Source organism: Chelonia mydas, chromosome 14 (assembly GCF_015237465.2).
Source record: "Chelonia mydas isolate rCheMyd1 chromosome 14, rCheMyd1.pri.v2, whole genome shotgun sequence".
Lineage (NCBI taxonomy): Eukaryota > Metazoa > Chordata > Testudines > Cheloniidae > Chelonia > Chelonia mydas.
The window spans coordinates 42,126,305-42,132,304 of record NC_051254.2 but is presented as its reverse complement, the minus strand read 5'-3'; the positions used below and the strand labels follow the sequence as shown (position 1 = coordinate 42,132,304).

Sequence of the window (6,000 nt, the reverse complement as noted above, 5' to 3'; positions counted from 1 at the left end):
TGTCAAAAGGAAAGATTTGAAACTCACATTTTGCCCCCCAGAGGATGGACTTGAAACTCATTTTTTCCCAGCGGGAGAGGAGATTTATAACTGACCTTGTTCCTAGCAGGAGGGAAGAACTGAAGCTCCTTATTTCCCCTCAAAAACCACAATCATTCAGGCAACAAGTGGGAGGGATTTGAAACTCACTTTATCCTGGCATGAGGGTGGGGCTGGGGGGAATTGAAATTTGCCTGAGCCTAACATGGTATAGTGGGAATTGAAACTCACTTTATCCTGGCATTGGAGGGGGGAAATTGTAACTCTCTTTATCCTAGCATGGGGCGGGGGGATAGAAACTCATTTTATTCTGGAATTGGAGGGGGGAATTGAAACTCACTTGATCCCAGCATGGAGTGGGGGGCGGGGTACAGGGGGGACCCAAACGCACTTGATCCTAGCATGGGGTGGGAGGAATTGAAACTCTCTTTATCCTGGCATTGGAGGGGGGCAGGGAATAGAAACTCATTTTATTCTGGAATTGGAGGGGGGAATTGAAACTCACTTGATCCCAGCATGGAGTGGGGGGCGGGGTGCAGGGGGGGACCCAAACTCACTTGATCCTTGCCTGGGGTGGGAGGAATTGAAACTCTCTTTATCCTGGCTTTATCCTGGCATTGGAGGGGGGAATTGAAACTCCCTTGAGCCTAGCCCGGGGCAGGTGCGCAGAGAGAGGAGACCCCTTGCTGCTTTCCCAAAGCCAGCAGGTGGGGATTTTTGCAAACAGCTTTCTGACAGCGGGGGGGGGGGGGGGGGGGGGGGCTGGGATTCCTGCCCCCCCCCCCACTTCCTTTCTGTGCTTGGTGGAAATCCAGGGACTCCCCCCCCACGGAGAGCTGTCTCCTTTGGGCCCTAGGCTACCTAGACACAGCCCCCCCCTCCAAGGGGCCCTCTCGTGGGAAGCCTGCAGCCAGCAGCTGGGAGGTGTGTGTGTGTGTTAATTCCAGAGCTGAGGGAGGCGGGGTGTGTGTGTGTGTGTGTGGAAAGGGGGGGGGCGGGGATTTCTGGGCTTTTTGCCCAGCCTCTGCCAGCGAATCCTGGCCCCCGGAGAAGGCACCAGGCTGCGGATTTGCATAAACTCCCGATGAGCTCAGGGGAGCAGCTGGGGAGACTCCGGGGCGGCAGGATTCGGGGCGGTTTCACGCCGGAGCGGAGCCGGGCTCTGGTACCGTTCGGAACCGCTGCTTGGATCTGGGGTTTTCCCTCCGGCTCCCCCGCAAAACTGGATTTACAAAGCGGAGTAAAACCCTGGTGTCTTTCCCTTCCCTGCCCAGGGATTTTCACCTTCCCGGTTTCCAGGGGGTTACATGGTGTTTGGCGTCTGCCAGGCGGAAGATCGGAGCGGCCGGGAAAGGTACCGTGTTTGGGCTTGACCTTGATCCGGGAGGGCAGGAAGCCGGGGTGGTCTGGCGGCACCCCAAAACTTCCGGGTCTCTGACGGGGGGTGGAACTCCGCTGGCTTCTGAGCTCAGTGACCCCGGTGTAAATCCGGAGTGATTCTGCTGCAATGGAGTCCAGGCTGGATTCTGAGCTCAGTGACCCCGGTGTAAATCCGGAGTGACTCTGCTGCAGTGGAGTCCAGGCTGGATTCTGAGCTCAGTGACCCCGGTGTAAATCCGGAGTGATTCTGCTGCAATGGAGTCCAGGCTGGATTCTGAGCTCAGTGACCCCGGTGTAAATCCGGAGTGACTCTGCTGCAGTGGAGTCCAGGCTGGATTCTGAGCTCAGTGACACCGGTGTAAATCCGGAGTGATTCTGCTGCAATGGAGTCCAGGCTGGATTCTGAGCTCAGTGACCCCGGTGTAAATCCGGAGTGATTCTGCTGCAATGGGGTCCAGGCTGGATTCTGAGCTCAGTGACCCCGGTGTAAATCCGGAGTGATTCTGCTGCAATGGAGTCCAGGCTGGATTCTGCGCTCAGTGACCCCGGTGTAAATCCGGAGTGACTCTGCTGCAGTGGAGTCCAGGCTGGATTCTGAGCTCAGTGACACCGGTGTAAATCCGGAGTGATTCTGCTGCAATGGAGTCCAGGCTGGATTTTGATCTCAGTGACCCCGGTGTAAATCCGGAGTGACTCCGCTGCAATGGGGTCCAGGCTGGATTCTGAGCTCAGTGACCCCGGTGTAAATCCGGAGTGATTCTGCTGCAATGGAGTCCAGGCTAGATTCTGCGCTCAGTGACCCCGGTGTAAATCCGGAGTGACTCCTCTGCAATGGGGTCCAGGCTGGATTCTGATCTCCAGTGACCCTGGAGCAAAACGGGTGAACCTGAGCTCAGCATCCCAGTGTTGCTATTTCAGGTTCCGCTGGGGCTCTGAAGTTTCCAGACACGAAAGGGGCGTGGGGGGGAGACGCCAGGTATCAGCTCAGACCTGAGCCATTTTTAACCAGCCACTTCCAAGCGGTTCCCTCCTTCCTGCTCCTTTTCACCAGTCCCTGCGTCCCCCTCTGTCCCTGCCAGCCAGCTGCTCTGGGGGTCGCCAGCACCCTCCTGCTAGGGCCAGCCCAGGAAGGAGGACTAATTACGAGCAATGAAAACAGCATTAGCAAGAATCCTTATTCTCTTGCTCGGAAGGGTGAAAGGAAACATCGCACCGATGGGCCCCATGAGTACAAAGGACCAGGACCAAACCCATCACTGTCAGCGGGGTTGGCGGATGTAAATTAATAGCATTGATACTCAATAATGGATACTCAATAATAGATAGATGCAGGAATAACTCGAAACACTGCTGTTATTAAAAGGAAAACAACAACAAAAGCAGAAAAGGGAATATTGACAGAGAGACTGAAATAACACCTCGCTATAACCATACAGGTGAGAATAAATCATAGAATTTACTGTTTCTATTACAGTAAATGTATATCATTATTTATTTATTTGTGTATAAGCTGCAGCTGAGATCAGGGCCCCATGGTGCCGGGCGCTGCACAGACGCCCAGGGAGAGACAGGCCCTGCCCCAGCTGAGATCAGGGCCCTGTTGTGCCGGGCGCTGCACAGACACACAGGGAGAGACAGGCCCTGCCCCAGCTGAGATCAGGGCCCTGTTGTACCGGGCGCTGCACAGACACCCAGGGAGAGACAGGTCCTGCCCCCAAAATCTTACACACGGGACAGACAAGGAGCTGGAGGGGAAACTGAAGCCCAGAGAGGGCCCGTGAGGTGCGCAACGTCCGTGACAGAGGCAGAAACAGAACCCAGGTGTCCTGCGGCCCAGTCTGGCGCCCCGCCCACACGACTGTTATTATGCAGATAACCACTCACGAGGTTTATAATCAGTTAATAAGCCGTGGGGTGAAAGGTTGTGATTATTTCTGCAGAAAAGTCCTGTTTCGGACTGAATCCAAGGACGGAAGGGAAATGGTCCGGATGGGTAGTAGCCTCGGGTGAACGCGAGGTGTGGGTTTTCTCAAATCTAAGTAATATTCTCATTTTGATTTAGCTCAAAACAATTAGGAATTGATTTAAGTTTCAACCAAATTAAAACACACTTAAAACCCACACTGGGGTTTGGCAACCCATGAACACAATTGTTTAAAGGTGGCAGATTTGTGGGCAGACAAAGCTGGGAGTTGAGAGGGGCTTGAAACTCACTTTGTCCCCCAGCAAGAAAGGGAGGTTTGAAACGGATTTTTTTCCCCCAAGCAGAAAGGGGAGTTTGAAACTCATTTTTTCTCCAAGGACGAAAGCGGGGGATTTGAAACTCACTTTTCAAAGGAGTTCAAAGGCCCAAATCCCTTTGTATTTCAGCAAGAACCTAAATCTTTCAGAAATCGGACCTGGGATCCTAATTGCTGTGTTGCCACTTAAGCATTGTTTCATGTAGTTGTTTCTTGCTACTATTTGTGTGCGTTGCCATTGTGTGTTCTCATTTACTCTGTGTGTGTCTGTATTGGTGGCTGGCATTGCGTTTAATGCACTTATTTCTCGTCTTGTGGTTGGGCGTTGGTTCTTGTCACGGTTCGCGTGTGCGCGAGGCGGTTATGCGTTGCGGTTCATCGCATATGTGCGTATTGTTGGGAAGTGTTGTGATAGTTACACATTTTGTTAGTTGTTGGGTTGCGTGTGTTGCCCCTGGGATGGTTAGATCTGGGCAGGAACTGTGTTTTCCATTGTGTGGGACGTTCCACAATGTTGGATTTTTTCCCCCTGTTCTAAAGTGGAACGAAAACCATTATTTATTTATTTAATTTTAAATTTCCCATGAAACAGAATTCCCAAATCATGTCGTTTTCAGGCCAATCAAAATATTCCATTTCAAGGAACCTGAAACACTTCATTCTGCTTTTGACCGTCCACAACTTTTTATGATTTGTGTCTCTAAAGAAACAAGGAACCGTGTTTCCGGCTGTTGTTTCCAAACGAGCGCTCCAAACCATCCCGGAAACATCAAAAGCGGGACGTTGCCCTGTGAGCCGAACGCTTCGTTCGGGGTTGTACCACCGTGAACTTTTGTTGAAATTAACACGTTTTCTGAAACGTTTTGGTTTAGCCAAAAGTGGTGGTGATGGTGGTGGGGGTTTTGTCCCCCCCCCCCCCCCCCCAAAAAAAAAAAAAAAAAAAAAAGTTTAGCTGAAAAATGTCCAGCTTCGTTGATCGTCCTGGAGTGTCGGGGGTTTTTGTGCACCTATGAATTGCAGACGCAGTGCGGTTATGACCAGGCTTGAGAAATGTATGAGTGGAATGATACACTGGGGCTGGCAGAAATAACAGGGGGCTCGTCCCAGTGACCCGGTTCTGTAGCCGATCTTCCTGTTATCAATAGCTCCTGTTGCCAACACACGGATCTGTATTATCCTCCTTGCTAGGATGCCAAGGTCCGTGCTGCTGTTATGGTTTATTGTGTGCATCCGTATTGCGGTTGGCAGTGGCTGCTGTTGGTTTGTGTTCTTGTTAAATGTATTTATCGTTGTCGGTGTGCGCGTTGCGGCCTCTGTGTTTAGTTGTGGCTAACGTTGCCGGCGGCGGGGCGTGTATTTGCTGTTTGTTTCTACGCTTTTGATCAAGAGCTCTCCTCTCTCCGTCCCCGTCGGCATCTCTCTGTCTCCGTCCCTGCACGCATCTCTCCTTATCCGTCCCACGCCAGTTTCTCACCCTAGGCCGGCCTCCCATCTCGAGCCCATGGCCGAGCGCCAGCTGTCTGACAGGGGAGCTGTCTTTAGCCCTTGGCTCGTCCCCCGCCGTGCATGACTCCGCGGGCTCCACGGTCGGCTGAGCGTGTCGGGGGAGGTTACGGGTGCTCTGGGGATGTGTGCGTGGGCCGGGAGTCCCAGCTGAGGGGGGGCCCAGGGCCATTACGACGCTTGGGAGACCCGGCAGGTTTCGGTGCTCTCCGGAGGCAGGAGGGGCTGGTTGGACGGTCTGATCCAGGCCCGGAGAGCAGGGCTGAGGGCAGGCTGGAGGGTTTGCAGCGGTGCCTGGGGAGGGCTGGCTGGCTGCACAGACCGGAGGTGCTGAGGGACAGAGGCTGGCTCTAAGGGGGCGTTGTGACTGCGTGTGGGGCACGTGGGAGGTGGGACATGGGTGACTCTCAACGCTTAGATCAATAGATCATTAACTATTAAGAATTCGTCGAATGCCTAGCTGACTGTACTAATTAACCCGAATGATTATGACTCCAAAGCCCAGATCAATGCATTACAGTGCTATTAATAATCTCGGGATCTCTACATTATTGGTAATATTCACTCTAATGACTGGATCATGACAGTATGGTGACAATTTCATCCTCCTTTACTGCAGGTTGACGAGCGAAAGCACGGCTCGTGTGAGAAATGCCTTGATTAATACTTGAGCAGTTATTAACCACTTAATGACTAGAGTGATAGCGTAATAATTATTAATGCCTAGATTAATACTTAATAATTTGACAGCATTGAGCCATCATTAATTTCCTGTTGAGTCTTAGATCGATACATTAATTATCTAGTCATTAGTCATAATTATTAATCATTAATGCAC

The 6,000-nt window shown here is 52.0% G+C and overlaps 1 protein-coding gene across 8 annotated transcripts in view; it reads left to right on the top strand.

The window, feature by feature from the left end:
* Nucleotides 1–1,030: 1,030 nt before the first annotated feature.
* DDR1 (discoidin domain receptor tyrosine kinase 1) overlaps nt 1,031–6,000 on the top strand; it is a 29,668-nt gene continuing 24,698 nt past the window's right edge. For 2 of the 8 annotated variants that reach the window (XM_037914310.2, XM_043529045.1), the window contains exon 1: nt 1,103–1,393. The gene's annotated coding sequence lies outside the window, so the exon portion shown is untranslated. Of the gene's footprint in view, nt 1,394–2,612; nt 2,856–4,347; nt 4,450–4,835; nt 4,857–6,000 lie in introns of those variants that run through there. The other 6 variants (XM_043529046.1, XM_043529049.1, XM_037914312.2 and 3 more) reach the window with 6 other exon arrangements.